Raw genomic sequence first — 22,816 nt, 5'->3', positions numbered from 1 at the left:
CCTCTAGTTCCACCAATGTCCTTTGTGATCGTCACTGTTAGTACCCGTGTTTTGATTCTCCTCACTCTTTCTCTTATTTCCACCCTTTTTTACTCTGAACAAAATGGTGTTCCCCTCCTCAAGTTTAAGAAATCATTGAAGAATGACGATTCAAAGTTGAAGAATTGGATCCCAAACTCGTCACCTTATCGGAGAAAGTGGGTTTTTGTCATGTGCAAAGCTTAAACAATTATCGGTCTCTATTTAACGAATATTGGTATCTCGGGCTCGATCGAAGTCGAAGCTTTGTCTCAACTTTGAAGATTGAAAACCATTCGTCTGGTGAAGAACACCTTCATTGGACTACTCCTTGAGTTTAATAAACTCATGGATTTAAAGGCTATTTACTTATTGAACAATCAATATTTCGGTGAGATACTATTGAAAGGTTAGTTAGGAGGTTAGTTATTTTGTTAGTATGATTAAAGAGATGAGTTTCTTAAAACGATATTATTTGCTTGTTAAATCTTCGATCTTATGGATTTATTGCTGCTAATTTGGTTGTGTTATGCCTATTTTCATGTAGGATCTTACTTTCTAGAATTAGCAGTAAAACGGCGCATTCTACATTTTTTTTATTATTTGGTCACGACAGGAGACATATGCACAATGCTAGGCATGACACGGTCTAACGTGGTAGTTTCTAGAAGGTCCAGTCAGCAGCGGTTTTCTAGAAGATCTAATCAACACCTTTTAGAAGGTGGCGGGCAGAGATACTTTCATAGTAAATTCACCATTTTCAAAATTGATTAAGTTTCAACCATTGGCTAGAAACGATCACCCCAAAATGATGGGTGTGTTGGGACCATCGGCGCACCCCACGGCGCAGCGGAAACAAAACTCGACAGTCTCACCAACAATCTAAGTACGTAAAACCGAAATCGGGAAGAAGGTATGCGAATACTTACAGCGGGTTCCTTGAAAAACAGCAAGAACAGCAACGAGAAGTGGTGATCACGAACTATTCGAATCAAAAGCCTCCACAAAAACACGTCTCGACCTCTACTTAGTTCACCAGATTGAGAGCAAAGTTTTCTTTTTCCCAAAATCTGTTTTGAGGAAACGACTGAAGTGAAAAATCAGCTGCTAGACCTTGCCTCCTTTTAAATATATCAATTAGCCTAACATCTTAGGTTTTTAAAGTTATTTCAAATTAATAAATAAAATATTATTTAATTAATTCAAATTAAATATACATTAAAGACTTATAATCTAAATTACAATCTTTAATGTTTATTTAAAAACTTATTTAATTATTCTGAAATATATATATCAATTAAAAGAGTTGTAATCTAAATTACATTCTTTTAATGCTTACTTACTATATTCGGGATAATTAAAATCATATTTATATCAAATATACATATCATAACTATAGATATATTTTAGTAACATACAACAAATTGTACATATTTGCTCATTTCAATCCTAGGGTGTGACCCTGTAGGTTCTTGTAACGTTAGTAGTAATTATTAGAACAATTCTAATATTACATACAATGAGTGACATCTAGCAATATATCATTGTTACCTAAGTTACAAGAAATTATGATTCGACATATCATCTTTGTGATTAACTCTTTTATGCATTACATCTTTTTGTCCTTTATATCTAGAATAGGCACAAGTCTTAGAATAGTCACACTTGTATAGTCCATCTATTGTTTCTTGATATCTATAGTAAACTATAATTAACGAATATTTTGTGATATCACATATCAACTTATTCGAGCATGGCCATGCATTTCTAGTCTCACTCAATCAAGTGGCCTGTGATATATTTGCTATTATGTAGGAAGGACAAATCCTATCTTAGCCATATACACCCCACTACATATATCGAGATATATTCAATAATAGTCTTTATAGTTTAACCAGTTACGGAGTATGTTTAACTGTATCAAAACATACAACAATATATGTTGGAATGATATTGATCTCAAGTCTGAGGATCATACATGTAGTCATCACCATGAGCAATGTTATGACCGTTACATAATAATCCAAGACATATATTCATGATGGGTTAATCCAATATACTGTTCTCTAACAATATAATCATGTATCAATTCTGACATCTCTATGTCAATGACAACTCATTGTCATCAATCAATAACATGTTAGTCTTAATCGTATTATTATTGTCCATGCCCATAATAATACTTGACTATGGATCTTTTAATAATGTTATTAGATGGACTTTATTATCTTTCAGTTTATGTTAAACACAGACATATAACTGAAAATAATATTGGCAATGCCTTTATTCAATAAAATCGGTAAATACATGTATTATTACAATCATCATATGATTGGTCTTTGGGCATACTCTAACAGGGTGCATTATCATCTACCTCACAACTGAGAATAAGAAAATTAGTTGGGGGAAAAACATGTCTACCTTCACTCAACATCTTCAATCCTCACTTCATGCGAACGTGGGATCAGTTTACCAATTGTAAAATAAATGTTGTAGGTTTTGCATCTCTCACACCAAGCTTCATAAACACTTATTTAGGCATTAAATCCACACTAGCTCCAAGATCACAAATAGCACTAACCACATAATTTTCACCTATTGAGCAAGGAATAATAAAACTTCTAGGATTCTTCCTCTAAGGTGGCAAGCTATTCAGCACAACTAAGCATTCAGTTGCTATGGAAATTTTTTTAGGCTCTTTAACCTTCCTTTTCTTGGTGACTATCCTTGAGAAAAGTTGCATATGTAGGCATTTTATCAATGGCTTCCAATAGTGGGATGTTGATGTGCAATTGATTCAGAATATCATCAAATTTCTTGAATTGGATGTCTTAATTTTTTCTTTAATCTCTAAGGAATGATGGTGGGGATCTAATTTCATTTTCTACTGGAGGGGGTTTATCTTTTGATGTGGAGATATTTTGTCTGTCATCAATAGGTTTTCTTACCAAACCCACATCCTTTTCTCCATCGAAAGTGAGTCTTCTCGCAACTCATATTCATTATGCATAGTTTCAGGGCTGAGATCATCAAGTTTCTTCCCTACAAACTTATCTTCTTTGTTAATCTAGGTACAACTCCTTAAAGTGAGTGTACTAAACTATTTCTTGTTTGGGGCTGTAGTGACTTTAGCACTTGGTAAACTGCCTTGAGGTAGAACATGTAAAGCTTAAGCGATTTGGCCCACTTATGTTTCCAAAGCTCTTAAAAAAGAAATATGGCTTTTTAGCAGTGCTCTTTGACTCTTAATAGATGCTACATGGTCATAGAATGGGGCCCTCATGGTCGTCACAAAGTCTTGGAAAGTAGTTTCTAAATAATTGGAGTTTGATGAAGTTGTTAAAACCTTTTGTTATTTTCCACAGTAAATTTTGTTGCAAACCTAAGCGTTTAGTCATATTATTTTGTTGATTCAAGCTACTGGCATTGTTGGCTCCTTGATTTCCCCAAGAAAAATTAGGGTGTTGACACCATCATGGTTTGTAAGTGTTTGAATAGGGGTTTTTATTGCCCCTATTAAAGTTCCTCACTTAGCTTGTAGACTCTTGGTTTTCATGGCACGTGCCCACGTGATGACTTCCATTGCAAAATAAATAATAAGAGCTTGCAACCTTCACTTCCTTCACTTTACTAGGACGTTGAATATTTTTCAACATGTTTATAATAGCTAATGATAGAGCTGAGAGAGAATCCTTCGCATCAAGATCAAATGTCCCTAGAGTAGTCATCTTCGTTTCTAGTCTCAGAGAAGGGAATTGATAGTACTTGTTTGATATCCTATCAAGGATAGCAAATGCTTCTTCAAGTGACTTATCTAGTAAAGTTCCATTTGTTAATGCATCGAGCGTCATTTTTGTTGGAGCATTTACACTATTATAGAACATGACAATTTGTGTCCAATCATGAAATCTATGGTATGTTCCCTTGCGTGGGAGTCCCTTGTATCTATCCTACACTCATACATTGACTCTTCTTAAGCTTGACAAAAGGAATCAATGTCATTCTTGAGTTGGGTGTTCATATTGGGTGGATTATACCACAGTAGAAAACTGTTGCATAGATTTGTTTATGATTCCATTGAGCTATAAGGTACTCTACTAAGCCACGCATTTTCTCGATCTAAAATGAGTATGAAAATAAATTCAATTTTAGCACATCCTTATGCACACCTTGTTGTCGAAAGGAGTCATACACCTCCAAAAATGCATAAATATGTTGTCTTGCATCCTCATGAGGTGCTGTCTAATAGAGTCCAACATCTTTTCTCTATCTCTTATCTCATAAAATACATTATGCCTTGAATGTAAGTTTCCTTTGCTTTATATAGTGGGGGCTCCTAATATTTTGTGCTATTAATTCCTTGTGTGACCTAGGGAAAATATTCCCTTCACGTGTGAGGCACAACTGGCATGAGGGTTCACGTGCAAGGCAAAAATAAATATTGTTTTGTCATTTTCTTCTACTAAAATTATGTCCAAAATGTTGCAGCAAATCTTCATCCCCAACTGATAAGTGCTTAATTTAGTTAATATTTTACTTTTAAATTACTCTATAATCATTGATTTTTATGGCTTATTTGTTCATTTTAATTCATTTTCTGTACAAAACGTAAGATTATGGAAATTGCACAAAAAAGACACAATTCTGTAGATTTTTTATTTTCGGAATCAAAGATGGCTGGAATTCGGATTTGGATTAAACTCAAATTTAGGATAATATTTTAAACATTATATTTTATCTTTGTATTTAAGTTTAAATAGGTTTTTAATATTTTAATTAAGTTTTAGAATATTATTTTTATATTTTATCTTTATCTTTGTATTTTAGTTTAAATAGGTTTTAGTATTTTAATTAGGATTTAGAATATTATTTTATTTTTTTAGGTATTTTAGTTTAAATAGTTTTAAGTGTTTTAATTAGGATTTAAGATGTTTTAGCTTGTTTTTAGGATTTTGAAGGCTATAAATACCCTCTAAGGGTGACCCTAGAAACATATCTCTCTCATTTGAGAATAAAATCTTCTTTTTCTCTCTAGCTTTCTCTCTATTTTTTGCATACTTTTCTATTATGCTAAGTATGACTTTGGTTATGCTTAGCTAATTTTCTTTCAAGCCGAAGACTAAAGCGAAGGCTCAATTCCAAACGTGAGAATTGTAAGGTACTTAAATCGCTTCGGATTTTCTCTCTGTTTTCTGAAGCTTACTTTTCAAATAAAAAATATTTCGACATTGGTCCGGATATTATTATGGTTAATGTTTGAAGAAGGATTTGCTTATTGAAGCATATTCAACTTCCCGAGAACACACTTAGCAAAATTATTTGCTAAGAGGAAACTGAGATCGGAATCAGTTGTTGTTGAAATGACACAATCTGATTTGGCAGCGAAGAATTGTTCTTGTAAGCTTACGTGAATCTTGAAGTAAAAATTTGTTTCGGTGATCCGAGGAATTTGAGGCAAAGTTGAAGTCTGAGGCTGCTTTCACAATAAGTTTCTCTTTATCTTAATCTCTTTAATTTGTTTATTTAATTATTTTTTTCTTTTATTTAATTCTTATTTTTTATTTTAACCAAACCTTAAAAATAATCCCCCTTTTATATTTATTACTATTAATATTTATTATTATATTATTTTTCTTTTTTTATTTTATTTTAATATATCTTTTCAACTTCATCTAGAATTCTATCTTTTTCTAAAATCAAGAAAGAGTTTTATTAAATCAGAAACACCACAGTCCCTGTGGATCGACCCTGCTTCTCTATATACATTTTTATTTTTATTTATTAAGAAGCCAGGAATTATTTTGATAGCAAAACGACGGTTATCAAATTGGCGCCGTTGCCTGGGACTAACGGCAAGTATTGATTTATTTTTCTAGTTTTTGATTTATGACCAGAAGTAACCCAGGTGAATTAGTAGATCTAGATCCAGAGATCGAAGCACGAGCACGAAGAATCCACACACAAACGCTTCGAGAAAAGATAAAAAGACAAGAAGAACAAGAGCAAAGTTCAGAAGCAGAATCAATTCTAGAGACACACTCTGAAGCAGACGCATACGACATCCCGATGGTAGAAGAAGAACAAATGATCCGAGAGCCAGCCGCAGCTCCTGTCACTCAGAAGCCATTATGCATTAATTTTCCTAGTGGTGGGACTCCATTTCAATTAAAGACAGGACTCATTCATCTTCTTCCCACTTTCCACGGCTTTCCCACTGAAGATCCGTACAAACACTTGTTTGAATTCCACATGGTTTACACTAGCATGAAACCACGGGAGTTACCGAGGATCAAATTAAATTGAGAGCTTTCTCTTTCTCTTTATCTGACTTGGCTAAAGATTGGTTATTTTATTTACCTCCAAATTCAGTTAATTCATGGGCTGACATGAATCGAATTTTTCTTGACAGGTTCTTTCTAGCGGCTAAAGCAAGCGACTTGCGAAGGAGCATTCTTTCCATTCAGCAAAAGAGTGATAAAAGTCTTTATGACTATTGGGATCGATTTAAAAAGCTTTGCGCACGTTGTCCGCAACATAGATTAAGTGAGCAAATGTTACTTCAATACTTTTATAAAGGTCTTTTATCAATGGATATGAAAATGTTGGATGCCGCCAGCGGAGGAGCATTAGTTAACATGACCCCAACAACAACAAGGGAATTGATTTCAACCATGGCAGCGAACTCTCAACAGTTTTCGAGTGAACCCAACCAACGGGTTCACGAGATAAGTACATTTTCCCTTGAAAATAAGTTAGATAAATTACTGAAGTAGTTAATTCACTTGTTGCAGGAAAATCTGGAGCAACAAGAGCATGTGGGATATGCACAAAGCTGGACCATCTGACAAATTGCTGCCCGCTAATACAAGAAGGAGGCAATGCAGAAATCAATGCAGTAGGGAACTTTCCAGGTCCTCCACAAAGACAATACAACCCATACAACAATACTTACAATCCAGGATGGAGAGACTACCCAAACTTCAGCTATGCGGCAAATCAGAGACCAACTTATCAACAAAGGCCTCCTCCTCAACAACAAACGCAAAACTCGTCATTGGAGGAACTCATAGGAAAGTTAGCAATTTCACAAGAAAATTTCATTGCATCCCAAGAAAAATTCCAAAACTGAACTTAAACACATCTTCAAGAGTTAGATAATCAAGTAAGCCGACTAGCTCAAACTATGGGGAAATTGGAATCACAAGGAAAACTACCTTCTCAAACGGAGTTAAATCCGAGAGAGAATATTAGTGCCATCACACTCAGAAGTGGAAAAGTTATCTCACCCAAAGTTCCAGCAGAAAAAGACGCACACAGGAAGAACAAGAGGAAACGCCACCTCCAGAAATATAAGGTACGTCTGACTCACATCCTTCTCTTTCTTCTCATGAAATCACGCCACCACCCTTCCCATCAAGGTTGATGAAGCGTGATAAAAGAGATAAAGAAAAGGAGATCTTAGAGGTTTTCCAAAAAGTTCAAGTCAACATACCTCTTCTTGAAGTAATTTGACAAGTACCAAGGTATGCTCGATTTTTAAGCGAACTATGCATTACAAAGAGGAAATTAATGGGACACGAAAAAGTAAATTTTGGATAACATGTTTCTGCAATTTTTCAACGAAAACTCCCACCAAAGATGAAGAATCAAGGTATGTTCGCTATACCTTGCAAAATAGGTAATTTCAAAATTAAACGTGCAATGTGTGACTTAGGAGCTTCAATTAATGTTATGCCATTTATATATATAAAATGATTACTAACGAGCATTTGAAGGAAACAGGAATAAACATATAGTTGGTTAATCGATCTGTGATCTATCCAGTGGGAGTAATGGAAAACGTCTTGGTAAAGATCGATGTATTATTCTTTCCTGCAGATTTCTATGCCATTGACATGGAACATGATAGGTCGGATTCTTATTCCGAGGTACTCTTAGGCCAACCCTTCCTAATCACATCACATACAAAGATCGATGTTAGAAGTGGTATACTAACAATGGAATTTGATGGTGAGATCGTTGAATTTTATGTTTACAAAGCAATGAAATGCCCTGATCATGTTGAAAGAATTAATTTTGTTGATATTATAGATCCTTTAATTGATGAATATATTGAATCTAATTTTTCTTATGATCTTTTTAAGGATCCTGAACTTTGCCATGAAGATGAAGAAAGGGAGTTTAAAAATATTAATTCAATCAATTCTGATTTATCTTTATATTCCTCTAAACTAAATTTTACCTTCTATTTTGCAGGCACCTGAGGTAGAATTGAAGCAATTACCAGAGCATTTGAAATATGACTTTTTGGGTGAAAATGAAACTTTACCAGTGATCATCTCAAGTAAATTATCCAAATGAGAAGAAGAAGCTTTGGTAGCGATATTGCGCTCTCACAAAGAAGCCATAGGATGGATCATTGCTGACAATAAAGGATTAAGTACCTTGACTTGCATGCATAAGATCAAAGTCAAAGAAGGAGCAAAGTCATCACGTGAAGGACAACGTCGATTAAATCCACTGATGATGGAAGTAGTAAAGAAAGAAATTCATAAACTCCTTGACGCTGATGTAATCTATCCAATTTCGGATAGTAATTGGGTAAGTCCGATTCATTTGGTTCCCAAGAAAATGGGAGTCACAATGGTCGAAAATCAAGAAGGGGAATTAGTGCCAACAAGAGTTCAAAATGGATGGCAAGTTTGTATTGATTACAGGAAGTTGAACTCTCTTACTCGAAAAGATAATTTTCCTCTTCCTTTTATAGATCAAATGATTGAAAGATTAGCTGGGAAAACTCATTATTGTTATCTTGATGGTTTTTCAGGTTTTTTCCAAATCCCAGTGGTGCTAGAGGATCAAGAAAAAATAACTTTTACTTGTCCCTTCGGTACATTTGCATATAGACGAATGCCCTTTGGTCTTTGTAACGCACCAGCCACCTTCCAAAGATGCATGCTAAGTATATTTTTCGACTATGTGGAGAAGGGCATCGAAGTCTTTATGGATGACTTCAAGGTTTATGGTAACTCTTTTAATGAATGTCTTGATAATTTAACTAATGTGCTTAAAAGATGCTTAGAATATAACCTTGTTTTGAATTATGAAAAATGTCATTTTATGGTTGATAAAGGGTTAATTTTAGGTCATATTGTTTCCTCAAAAGGGATTGCGGTTGATAAAGCTAAAACAGATGTTATACGCTCACTTCCTTACCCCACAACTAAGAGGGAAATTCGTTCTTTTCTTGGCCATGCAGGATTTTTTCGTAGGTTTATTAAGAACTTTTCGAAGATAGCATAACCTTTATGCAATCTACTTCAAAAGGATCAAGACTTTGACTTTAATTAAAAGTGCAAAGAGTCTTTCGATTCTTTAAAGGAAAAGCATATTTCAGCTCCAATTGTTCAGCCGCCAGAACCACCACTTAGAGAAGAATTTCCTGAAGAAAAACTGATGGTGGCGCAAAGCAAAACTCCATGGTTTGCAGACATGGTTAATTATTTGGCCACAGGTAAGTTACCATTAGATTTGACGAGAGCTGAAATCAATTGAATTAAGCGAGAATCACGATACTATATTTGGGACGATCCTTATCTATGGAAGCACTGCTCGGTCAGGTAATTCGACGATGTATTGTCGAAAGTGAGGTAAACTCAATTTTACAATTTTGTCATTCTTACTCTTGCGGTGGTCATTTTGGGCCAAAACGTACAGCTCATAAAATTCTTGAATGTGGTTTCTATTAGCCTAACATCTTTCGGGATTCTTATCTATTTTGTAAAACTTGTGAAATATGTCAACGTACAGGTAATTTAAGCCGTAGGAATGAAATGCCGCTTAATTCTATACAAGTTTGTGAAATTTTTGATGTTTGGGGAATCGACTATATGGGTCCTTTTACTTTGTCATTTGGAAATACTTATATTATTTTAGTTGTGGATTATGTTTCTAAATGGGTGGAAGCTAAAGCAACTCGGAATAATGATGCTAAAACTACAGTTAATTTTTTGAAAAATATTTTTTCCAGGTTTGGCACGCCACAGGCTATAATAAGTGACAGAGGAACACATTTCGTCAACCGAGTAATCGAGTCGCTAATGAAGAAATTTGGAGTAACTCAAAGAATTGCTACCTCTTACCATCCACAAATAAATGGACAGGCAGAAGTATCAAATCGAAAAATCAAAACAATTCTTGAAAAATTGTTAAACCGGACCGAAAGGATTGGAGCTTAAAATTAACCGATGCACTTTGGGCATATCGAACTGCTTATAAAGGTCCCATTGGGATGTCACCATACCGGCTTGTTTTCGGTAAACCATGCCATTTACAGGTCGATTTAGAACATCGGCCTTATTGGACCGTTAAATAATGTAACATGGACATGGATGCAATTGGTGAAGCTCGGAAATTACACATTCAAGAACTTGAGGAAATCCGAAGAAATGCCTATGATAATGTTTGGATATTTAAAGAAAAAACAAAAGAATTTCACGATAAAAAACTCAAATCAAAATGGCTCGGACCGTTTACAGTTACTCAAGTATTTCCTCACGGTGCTGTTGAAATTGAAGATAACTCAGGAGTACGATTTAAAGTTAATGGTCAAGGATTGAAGCCATATTATGAAAATGCTCTGGTTGGTCTAATTGAAGAAATCAATTTAGAGGAACCCACGCTTTGAAAAATCAGGTCGTCGAGCTAACGACGTTAAACAAAAGCGCTTGATATGAGGTAACCCATTTCGTTATATTTTTGTTTTTTTTATTTTCATTTTATTTTTTTAGCGAACTTTATTTAATTCTATTTATTTTATTTTGATTAATTTTATTTTTTTCCTGAACAGATCTGAATTTTGATCGAATATTTAACGAAAAAAAATAATGCAAAAAAATGACTTGGTTCGAACTGTGCAGAAAAATTCGAACAAAACAGTGTAGAAAAAACTGATTTGGTTCGAATAGTGCAGAAAAATACACAGCAGATTCAAACAATGCAATGCAAAAAAAAACAGTGCAGAAAAAAAACATATTTGGTTCAAACTGTGCAGAACAGTTCGAACAGAATAGTGCATCATCGGACAATCTACTCTACAACAGCTTGGCTCGACGTGGCCGTTATCGCCACTAGATTGGGGAGTATTTTTTCCTCTTTGTTTTTAAATTTGATATATGTTTTGGGATAAAACGAATAAGTGAGGGGGGGATAAGCATGTATCAAAGTTTTCTTGACTTGTTTAATCGTTTGAAATTGAGTTATTCTGATGTTGATATATTGTAATCGTTGGTTGCTAATCTTGAATTTTGCTTTATACTCTTGCTTCCTTTTGGATTATGACCATGTTTTATTATCGAATTTAATTTGCATGATTTGTGATTGATAGAGCTAGTGAATTTTTTGTTGAGTATTGATATTTCATGCTTTTGTCTATAGAGATGAACTTGACTCAATGCATATAAACATTTCTTGTGAGATTTGAGCCTAACGAGCATACATTTTCTTTCTTGCTCATTGTTTGACTTGTGTGTGCCGAACTAATTAGGATATTCTAGAACTTGTAATCATAATGCATATTGAGACTACATATTGAACGTAATGTTATAATGTGATAGGGGTACCTAGGATAAACCCACTTTTCCCAAAAAACCTACCCATTTATATATCCACTAGTGAACCACATTTGAGCATATTTCCCTTTCTTTATTTTTACACCTCATAATTAAACCCGAAGCCTTTTTTTCCTCTCTTTTCACACCCTTACCGAGACTTGAGATCTTGTATCATTGTTGTTCCAAAAAAAAATTCAATGTTTCAAAAAAAACAAGTTGTTCACTATATCGAACAGCAAAAGAAATGACCCTTTGTTCGGAAAAAAAAGGAAGGAAAAAAATCGATCGCATCAATTGTCTTTCATCTATTCTTTTTCCTTGTTTTGTTCTTCACTGCGCTTCATGTTAATTCTTGGATTGTTCTTAATTATTTTGATCTCTTGTTTTGGTATTTTAAATCTTTCTTTTCGGCCTTTTCCTACCCTAACCTAAGCCCCGTTACACCTTGTTTAAAGCCCCCTTGATTATTGCATTATGTTCATTTTTCGTGGTGGAGACTTGAATGGATTCCAAGCCTATGGTAATATTTTGATTAGTTATGGTTTGAGCGGTTCCATTAACCCCAAACACTTTGAGCGGATATGTGTGAATCTTTGTAAGGTATTGAGTCATGTTTCATTGAAGTTGGCAATTAATTGAGATATCTTGTCTACTTTAAAATGGACTTAATTCGATTGGAAGTTTGAGGAATAAATTGAAATTGAAGATGACAACTTATGATTTTGATATATTAATTGAAGAATGCTTAAGGATAACCATTGAATAAGTGAGGGGGAATTTGATAAGTACTTAATTTAGTTAATATTTTACTTTTAAATTACTCTTTAATCATTGATTTTTGTGGTTTATTTGTTCATTTTAATTCATTTTCTGTACAGGACGTAAGATTTTGAAAATTGCACAAAAAGGACACAATTCTGCAGATTTTTTATTTTCAGAATCAAAGCTGGCTGGAATTCGGATTTGGATTAAACTCAAATTTAGGATAATATTTTATCTTTGTATTTAATTATGTTTTAGGATATTATTTTTATATTTTATCTTTATCTTTGTATTTTAGTTTAAATAGGTTTTAGTATTTTAATTAGGATTTAGAATATTATATTATTTTTTAGGTATTTTAGTTTAAATAGTTTTAAGTGTTTTAATTAGGATTTATGATGTTTTAACTTGTTTTTAGGATTTTGAAGGCTATAAATACCCTCTAAGGGTGACCCTAGAAACATATCTCTCTCATTTGAGAATAAAATCTTCTTTTTCTCTATAGCTTTCTCTCTATTTTTCGCATACTTTTCTATTATGCTAAGTATGACTTTGGTTATGCTTAGCTAATTTTCTTTCAAGCCGAAGACTAAAGCGAAGGCTCAATTCCAAACGTGAGAATTGTAAGGTACTTAAATCGCTTCGGATTTTCTCTCTGTTTTCTGAAGCTTACTTTTCAAATCAAAACTATTTCGACATTGGTCCAGATATTGTTATGGTTAATGTTTGAAGAAGGATTTGCGTATTGAAGCATATTCAACTTCCCGAGAACACATTTAGCAAAATTGTTTGCTAAGAGGACACTGAGATCGGAATCAGTTGTTGTTGAAACGACACAATCCGAGTTGGGAGCGAAGAATTGTTCATGTAAGCTTACGTGAATCTCGAAGTAAAAATTTGTTTCGATGATCCGAGGAATTTGAGGCGAAGCTGAAGTCTGAGGCTGCTTTCAAAATAAGTTTCTCTTTATCTTAATCTCTTTAATTTGTTTATTTAATTATTTTTTCTTTTATTTAATTCTTATTTTTTATTTTAACAACAACTTTAAAACAAATCCCCCTTTTATATTTATTACTATTAATATTTATTATTATTATATTATTTTTTTATTTTAATATATCTTTTCAACTTCATCTGGGATTCTATCTTTTTCTAAAATCAAGAAAGAGTTTTATTAAATCAGAAACACCACAGTCCCTGTGGATCGACCCTGCTTCTCTATACTACATTTTCATTTTTATTTATTAAGAAGCCATGAATTATTTTGATAGCAAAACGACGGTTATCACCAACAATTTTCCTTAACCTTCACAACACAACACCAGAACACTACCCTTTTCTCATAGAAACACCATTTTATCAATAAATTAAGCTCAATAAGCAAACTCCACCACATGTATGAATTATGCAACTATACGCAACTAAATGGACTTGAAATCAAACAATGACAAAAGGTAAAAAGGCATGAAATATGCCCTTTTTACGGGCTTAACAGTTATTTTCTTCATATACAGAATGATCTAACATGTTGAAGGTCACACTCACATTGTAGTATCCAGGTAGATCTAACTTGTATGCATTATCATGTACCTTCCCCATCACTTAAAAAATACTATATGCTCTTGGTAGTAACTTATATTTCTTTTGATTGGGAACATTTCCTTCTTGAAATGAACCTAGACCCAATCTCTGGATTCAAAAGTGATTCTCTTTCTTTCTTTGTTGGCTTATTCCTCATATTGGCGGGTTCTCCTTTCAATGTTTCTCTCGGACTTGTTGATGTAGTTTCTTCACAACTTCTACCTTATCCTTACCATCTTTGTTCACAACTTGTTCATTGGGAAAAGATATGAGGTCCAAAGGACTTAAGAGGTTAAAACCATATACCACTTTTCAAATGGTGAGTATTTTGTTACATAATGGATAGATCAGTTGTAGGGAAACTCCACATGTGGCAAGTATTCCTCCCATGTCTTGATATTCTTTTGGTGATAGACCTCAATAGAGTATATAGAACTCAGTTCTCACCTTATGTTTTGTTTTTTATTTATAGATGGCAAGTAGTAGAGAATAATAACTTGGTACCTATCTTGCTCCAGAGATTCCTCCATAAGTGACTTAGAAACTCGATATCACGATATGAAATAACAGTCCTTGGAATTCCATGAAGTCTCTTCACCTTCTTAAAGAATAAGTTGGTCACATGTATTGCATCATCTGTCTTATGTCAAGGTATGAAATGGACTATCTTGGAAAATCTATCAACCACCACAAAGATTGAGTATCTCCCAGTCTTGGATCTTAGAAGTCCTAACACAAAATCCATTGAGATATTAACCCATTGTTTTCTAGGAATAGGAAGATGCATGTACAATCTATGGGGGCATAACTTATTATTTTACCTTTTTGCAAATGATACATCTCTCAAACACCTTTTCAACGTCTATTTTCATTTTTGGCCAAAAGAGGTTCCTTTAACGTGCTCAATGTTTTGTTTATCACAAAGTGTCTCATGAGTCATCCTTCATGTGTTTCCTTAACCAAAACTTCTCGAATGGAGCGTTGAGGAATGCAAAGTCTTCATTCCTTAAAAAGGTAGCCATCAGGCTTATAATACTTCTCATGTGCACCTATTTCATATAACCTATACATTTCTCAAAAATCAAGATCAATAGCATAATGGTATTTGATGAATAAAAAACCAATTAGTTTAGAATTCAAATAGTTAAGAAGTATGTTTCTCCTTGATAAAGCATTAACCACAATGTTTTATTTGCCTTTCTTGTAGTTGATGACATAAGGAAAGGATTCAAGATACTCTACCCATTTATCATTGCAACAACCTAATCTGATACAACATAAAGTCGACCGATTAGAATGTCACATGGGACTACCAGAATGATTAACTCAAAAATTTTCTTTAAGAACCTTTGTAAATAATCAATTTAAAACTATTCAAAGTAAAGTAAATCAAACATAACTAAATAGAGTTTATATTAGGGAGATCCCAAAATAAGTATATAAAAATAGTACAATCGAGTATTTAAAATAGTGTTATGACTCAAGTACATGAAGCTTTATAAATAATACATTCCCTCTAAGAATAAGACTCAAGATGTACTTTGCTGCTCGGATTGTCTGGAACATCTATTGTGTGATAGGCTCCTCGAGTTCTCCTCATAAAGACCTATGCACAGAACTAGATTCCTAACACTGAGCTCACTAGCCCAGTGTCACACTAGCAACCAAATCATACAAAAAGTGTTCATTAAATTCTCATGCTATAGAGTGCAATAAAGAAATTGAGTATACTAGTATACTTCTCACTACTCTATGGTAGACATCATGGTGTGGTCGAAGGGTTACATATCTCAGAACACACACCCCTCTAGTCTACCTAAGGTGAGGTTCAAAATCTCTACATCAGACACAACACAAGACAAACCCACCCCTCGCGAGTGTTCAGGCCTCGCGCCCTATTTAGTATCAAAGTGCCTCGCACACTTGCTTAAGGATATCTGAGCATTTTATACTTTGAAACTATTTCATTAATTAGAGTGACTCGGGTGTCCTGAGCGTTTTCCCAAGAATCATTCAAGACTAGTTTTATATTATCCTAATGATATTATTTCTAGCTATGATTTAATATTATCAATGGTTCACACTTGTAGTTTTATTTACTGGTGTTTTACTATTATTGGGTCTATTCTTCTAATCCCTTGGGTTTCTAGCCCAAAATTTTATGATGGTATTGATACACGCCATTGGGTATCAATACTATAGGTTTATATAAAACTGAGAAGGGTGGGTAGTATCAATACTATTAGACAGTTCGATACTCTTGAGCTAGGTATCGATATTTTCCATGAGTATCGATACCAAAATAGCCTACTGGAATCTACTAAGTTTACCCAGTATCGATACTACCCCATGAGTATCAAACATTGACCAACAATATCGATACTCTTTAGACGAGTATCGAAACTTCTCTTCCCAAACCCTTTTGTTCTTAAGTTGGCTGACGGACAATATTTGTACTGCTATTCCAATACTGATATTTGACCCTAGAAATGCCTTATTTGGGTATGATAAAGACTCCCAAAACCATCCCAAAGGACCTATTGAGGTTCCCAAACATTCTTAATGTCTTACGTATAAAGAAGAGATCATGATAAATCTTTAAACATGCTAAAAACACCAATTACATGAATCTACCATGAATGTTCATTTATGTTTTTCAACACAAAACCTCTTATATAGATGCATTCTAATGACTCAGAAATGGTATGAAAGAGTTTTTAATGTGTTACCTTAGTTTCCTAGCTACTATAAACTCCCTCAACTCAACTAGGGGTAATTGTTTGTTCCCTTTAGCTTTGGAGCTTTCTCTCACCACTTTCACTAATCAAGGTCAAGGTAAATAAGTTACTAACTCATTTAGAGACTCAAAAAGATTGGTAATATGATTCTAACCCTATAAAAACAAATTAAGATCACTAAGGAAACCCAAAACCTACCTTAAATCCCCACTTAGGTATTCCCATGGCCAAAAATCATAATAGGAAGCTTGGATGAAAGCTTGTAAGGTTGGGATTTTGTTTCTTACCTTATAAATTCTGAAATGTGATTAGAAATATACAAGTCTCCACATTTTCACAAATGTTGGAAGAGAATGAGCTATGAGAATGGAGAAGATGGAGTAGGGGACAATGAAAGCTAGAAATAAGGGGAAAAGATAGTGGGTAACCGGATTACATCAATCTCATTAAAATCAATAAGCCTTTAGAAAACTTGAGGAATAAGCTATTATTTTGGTCCTCCAATCTTGGTCAAAGTCTAAGAATACCCTTCTTAGTCTAGTTGGGCTCAAGCCCAACTCATGGGAAGCTCAAACTAACCACAAACATTTTAAATGGGTCTCATAAAATACTCTTAAGTCCTTATTGGGATACCCAAAACTACTAACCCGAGATATAGGGTGTTACAACTCTCCCCTCCTCAAAAGAAATTTCGTCCTCAAAATTTACTTGGATAGAACCTATACGGGGTACTGAAACTGCATATCCTCATTGGGTTCCCACGTTGCTTCTTCTACACCATGATTCCTCCATAGAATCTTTACTAGGGGAATCTTCTTGCTCTGTAGTTCTTTCACATTCCTTTCTAGAATCTTTATCGGTTCCTCCTAGTAAGTCATGTCCTATCTCACCTCGATTTGTTCTAATGGTATGATAAGGAAAGAGTTTGAACAGTACCTCTTAAGTATGGACACATGGAACACGTTGTGGATACGATCCAATTCCGGGAGTAAGGTTAATCGATAAGTTACATGTCCTACCCTCTCGAGTACCTCATATAGCCCTATGATACATAGGGTCAACTTTTCTTTGAGTCCAAACTAGAGTACTTTCTTCCATGGAGACACCTTGAGGAATGCTTTATCTCCCATAGCAAACTTGATATCCTTACATTTCAAGTCTGCATACAAAATTTGTATATCAAAAGCTTCCTTCAATCGATTTTAAATCAATCAAACCTTTTATCTAGTTTCTCTGATAAAATATGGGGCCACTATCTTTCTGTCACTAAGTTCTATCCAACAAATTAGAGTTCTACACTTGCATAAAGCCTCATACAGAGCCATTTGGATACTATACTAGTAGCTATTGTTATACAAAAACTCTATTAGCGAAAAATGGTCCTCCCAACTACCCTCAAGGTCTATGATGGTTCACCTAAGCATGTCCTTTAGAATCTGAATGACGCACTCAAACTGACCATCTGTTTGGGGGTGGAACGTGGTGCTAAAGTTAAGTTTGGTGCCTAAGGTTCATGGAGAGCTTCCAAAATCCAGAAGTGAAATGAGAATCTCTCTCTGAAATGATCGATTTTTGCACCTCATGCAACCTCACAAACTCGCGGACGTAACGATAGTGGACTTGTCTAGTCATTGGCAACCCTGTCACAAAGTCCATATTCACTTTGTCCCACTTCCACTACGGTATCTGAATCAGTTGGAGCAACCCTAAAAAAACTTGGTATTCCACTTTAACCTACTGACATACTAAGTACCTAGCGACAAACTCAAACACTTCCCTCTTCATGTTCAAAGTTCTTGGTACATCTTATTACTACCCAGATTAAATGAGAGTGGACTAAATTGTGCTTCATATGGGATCTTGCTACAAAATGTTTCCATGCGGGTACATGCAATTGACCTCTAAAGAAGAGTACGTCCCCATCGCACAACTCAAAACTCGAGGCCTCGCCTTGGTGAACTTGCTCCATGTGAGCCCTTGGGAAAATTTAAGAACTCTACAACCTCTTAACCTCGCTCACTAACTCGGTTTCCACTCGTAACTCGGCCAATAACCCACCATCACTAGATAAACTCAAGTGTGCTAACAAATCCCTCAACTTTAACATCGACTTCCTGTTTAAAGCATCAGTGATAACATTTATCTTCCCTTTTGTAGTAGTCAATCACACAGCCTTAATCCTTTAGAACTCAACCCATCTATGTTGCCTCAAATTCAACTATTATTTCGTAAGCATGTAGTTAAGGCTCTCACTATGTGCCTAAGGGCGACTGTCAAATCTCAGAAGAAAGTTGACTCGTCGATCCTCATATCCCCCAAGATCTCAAAAATAAATCAGGGACGAACTTATTACCGATATTTCCTACTAGAGAATCTTTACTCTCATCACTACTATCATGGTACAAAGCGACCCTATTGTTCATGATTAAACTCTGAAATTTCGACAAGAACGAGGAGTTATTATCACTATTCCATACGTGAACATATTATTAACTCCCTCGAGGCATGTATACTTATACACTCTTACCGACTTTAACCCACGAAATTAACATAAACTAAAAGATTTAAATTGGAAACCAAGGATGAGCCCGAGATTTTAGCATATTGGACCAAGATAAAATTATAAAATTTTGGTAGGATCAAAACTAAAAAAATATTATTTTAAATTACTTAAATTAAATAATTATTTTAATAGAACCAAATTCAAAATTAAGGACATAAGATGTAATCAACCCTTTGTTAGATACCTAACCGCTTGTAATAACCTTGTCCGAAATATAAGTGAAGTTTCTTTATACACTTAAAGCCGACACCGCCATTAGTAGCTAAAAACCAGGCATCGCCGTTGTAACCACCACCAGAATCTCTATTTTTAGCATCCAACACAACTCAAAGCCACTGGCACAGCCAACAAAATGAAACAAACCCTCATCACAAAACCCCACAATTCATCGACAGGAGCAGCAACAACAATAATCATTTCGAATTGGAGCTTCCTTTCGTCGTTTCTCCCTTCGGTTCCACCAATGTCCACTGCTATTAGCTCCCGTGTTTTGCTTCTTCTCACTCTTGCTCTTCTTTCCACCCTTTGTTACTCTAAACAGATGTTGTTCCCCTCCTCCTCAATTTCAAGAGATCGTTGAAGAATGACGATTCGAAGTTGAAAAATTGGATCCCAAACTCGTCACCTTGTCAAGGTGAAACCATCATTGGTCTCCATTTGACGAATCTCGGTCCTTAGGTTCGATAGATGTCGAAGTTTTAGCCAACTTCGTAGCTTGAGAACCATCAGTCTGGCGAAGAACGTCTTCACCGGACCAATCCCTCAGTTTTATAAACTCGGGGATTTAAAGGCTATTTACTCATTGAACAATCAGTTTTCGGGCGAGATAAAGCATACGTATTTCGGATCGATGGGAAAATTGAATAAGGCGTGGCTGAATGAAAACAAGTTTACCAGGAATATCCTAAACTCATTGATGCAACTACCCCACCTGGTGGAATTGCATTTAGAAGGGAATCAGTTTTCCGGAAAAAATCCGGAGTTGAAATACCCGGATGTGCTTAAATCACTTGATTTAAAGGGTAATCAACTGTAAGGGAACATCCTGGAAAGTATGTCCAAATTCATATTCGAAGGGAACGTTAGGCTTTGCGGGGAACAACTTAAGAAACGCTGCGATCACCATCCCCTTTCAGATAAATCTACTTCACCTTCCACTCCCACCGTAATCGTCATCTTCGTAACTCTTGTCATCGTCTTCTTTTTTGTGATGGTCAGTGTTGCTTCGACCACAAAAGAAATAGACGGTGATTTGGAACCTAAGTACTTCTAGGAAAACTTTAAGGAATACCCACGTTGATGTCGTGTCCAGCTCGATTCGACGGTCCAGTCGGAAGAATAGTTTGAGATTAAAGATTAAATCACATAAAGTGAACAAGAATAAAATGGATGATTTGATAATGGTGAAGGATGAAAAGGGTGCTTTTGGGTTTGAAGATTTGATAAAGGCGGATGCGGAAGTGCTCGGAAACAGCCGGTTGGGCTTGGCATATAAGGATGTGCTTGACAACGGATTGGTCTTGGTGGTGAAAAGGATGAGGGACATGGATAACTTAGAAAAAGATAAATTCGAAGTTGAAATAAAATGATTCGGAGAATTCAAGTTGATTCCATTAGCATTTCATTTTAGGACAGAGGAGAAGCTTATTATTTCAGAACATATGCCTTGTAGTAGCTTGTTATTCGCCTTTCTTGGTACGTTCATCTTCATCTTTGATTCATTTCAACTCTTCTTTTTTATATATACTTTTTTTTGAGTTAATAATTGCATTTAACGTTTTAAAATTATAGTTTGGATTTAGCATATAGCATGTTAAAATAGGTATATCAAATTTTAAAATTTTGTGTACATACTAGATTCAAAGCTACAATAGATATTTATACATATTTAAAATTTGATCATGTGTCTTAAATACGCTTAATGCCTAAGTTGAAGACCATCCTAATAAAATTACTTGATTAATACAATATAATTGGTGAAGATCACTTGATCTGCCCAATTTAACTCAAATTTAGAGAACTTCTATACGATCTATTTTAGGATTAAAATTCATACTTAATTTGAAACAAAAATATATAGGATTCTTATTTTTGTTAGTTAAACTAGGGGTCTATCGAAGAAATATAAAGAGAAGAGTATTATAGCAATTATCCTTAAATATATAAAGATCAATTAAGATTAAATATTTTTCATTATCAGATCTTATCCTAAAAAAATATAAACTCAAACTCGAATTTACAACGTCAATAAAATAAATCTAACGTGATAAACATATCTAGTTGAATCAAATGCTCATCCCTGCTAATGATATTATAACAGTCGATGAACAAATTATGTTCGATTAAAATATAAACATTACATATTAAATTTGAGTATAACAGGACCAAAAATGATAATTTAACCAAAAAAAATTGAAATTTGGAACTAATTTAAAATTTGTGCAAATGGTTTGAGGACATGGAATGCAAATAACCCCTTTTTCATGCAGGTGATCGAGGATTGATCCATGGAAGATTAAATTGGCAAAACCGTTTGAAGATCATCAAGGGAATCGCCGATAGACTTGGTTACATCCACGCTCAGTTAGCAACTTATGTTGTTCCCCATGCAAACCTCAAATCCTGTAATGTTTTTCTGACCGAAACATACGATCCACTGTTAAGCGATTACGGCTTCCACCAATTCGTAAACTCCGACAATGTTGTTCGAGGATTATTCGCTTACCGATCCCCAGAATGTCTCCAAAACCAACAATACGTCTCTCCCAAATCCCATGTTTATTGTCTCGGCATTGTCATCCTCGAGACTATGACTGGCAAGTATCCTTCGCATTATTTAAACAACGGCGACGGTGGGATCGAGGTCGTGCAATGGGCACAATCATCGATATCAGAGAACTATAACGAAAAGCTAATTGACCCCGATATGTTATCAAGCGGTCCGGCCTCAATCGATCAGATGATCAAAATCATCAAAATTGGAGTTGCTTGCACTAAGAGTAACTCTGATCAACGATTAAACTTGAATGTTGTTATTAATAAAATTGAAGAGGTTAATTAATGTCGAAGCTGAGCAAATTGTCAAATACTATATACATATATATAGTATTCTTTAAAAAAAAGTGATTTTTTTAAATTAATTGAGTTAAAATTTTCTAAACAAATCTATTTAAGTTTAAAAACTGAACAGAATGAGAAATCGTTGCTGACATGAAAGAACAACTTTTATGTGTGTAACTATAGACATTAATCAAAGGGTTCGAACTAGAAATAACGAGACAAGTTTTTAGTTAATTGAATATGTTTCGATACTATTGTAATAATGTATGATCTCGACCAGATCATTAGAATAATATTTTTTAATCTGAATTAAACTCAAAAAATTAATTAAAATTTTTACTCTAATATTTAATATAATATCTAATTTTTCACATAATTATTTTTCAAAATAAAAATAATAATAAAATAGAATGTTAATTAACCAATTTAATGAAATAAAATTTAAAATAAATTTAATTTAATATCATAATTTTTTATATCTT

At 34.4% G+C, this 22,816-nt stretch overlaps 1 pseudogene; it reads left to right on the top strand.

The window, feature by feature from the left end:
- Positions 1-15: 15 nt before the first annotated feature.
- On the top strand, positions 16-22,335 carry LOC120149373 (annotated as a pseudogene).
- The last annotated feature ends 481 nt before the right edge of the window (positions 22,336-22,816 follow it).

Source organism: Hibiscus syriacus, unplaced genomic scaffold (genome assembly GCF_006381635.1).
Source record: "Hibiscus syriacus cultivar Baekdansim isolate YM2019G1 unplaced genomic scaffold, ASM638163v2 tig00111002_pilon, whole genome shotgun sequence".
Taxonomy (NCBI): domain Eukaryota; kingdom Viridiplantae; phylum Streptophyta; class Magnoliopsida; order Malvales; family Malvaceae; genus Hibiscus; species Hibiscus syriacus.
The sequence above is the reverse complement of the archived record's forward strand: the minus strand, read 5'-3'. Positions and strand labels throughout refer to the sequence as shown.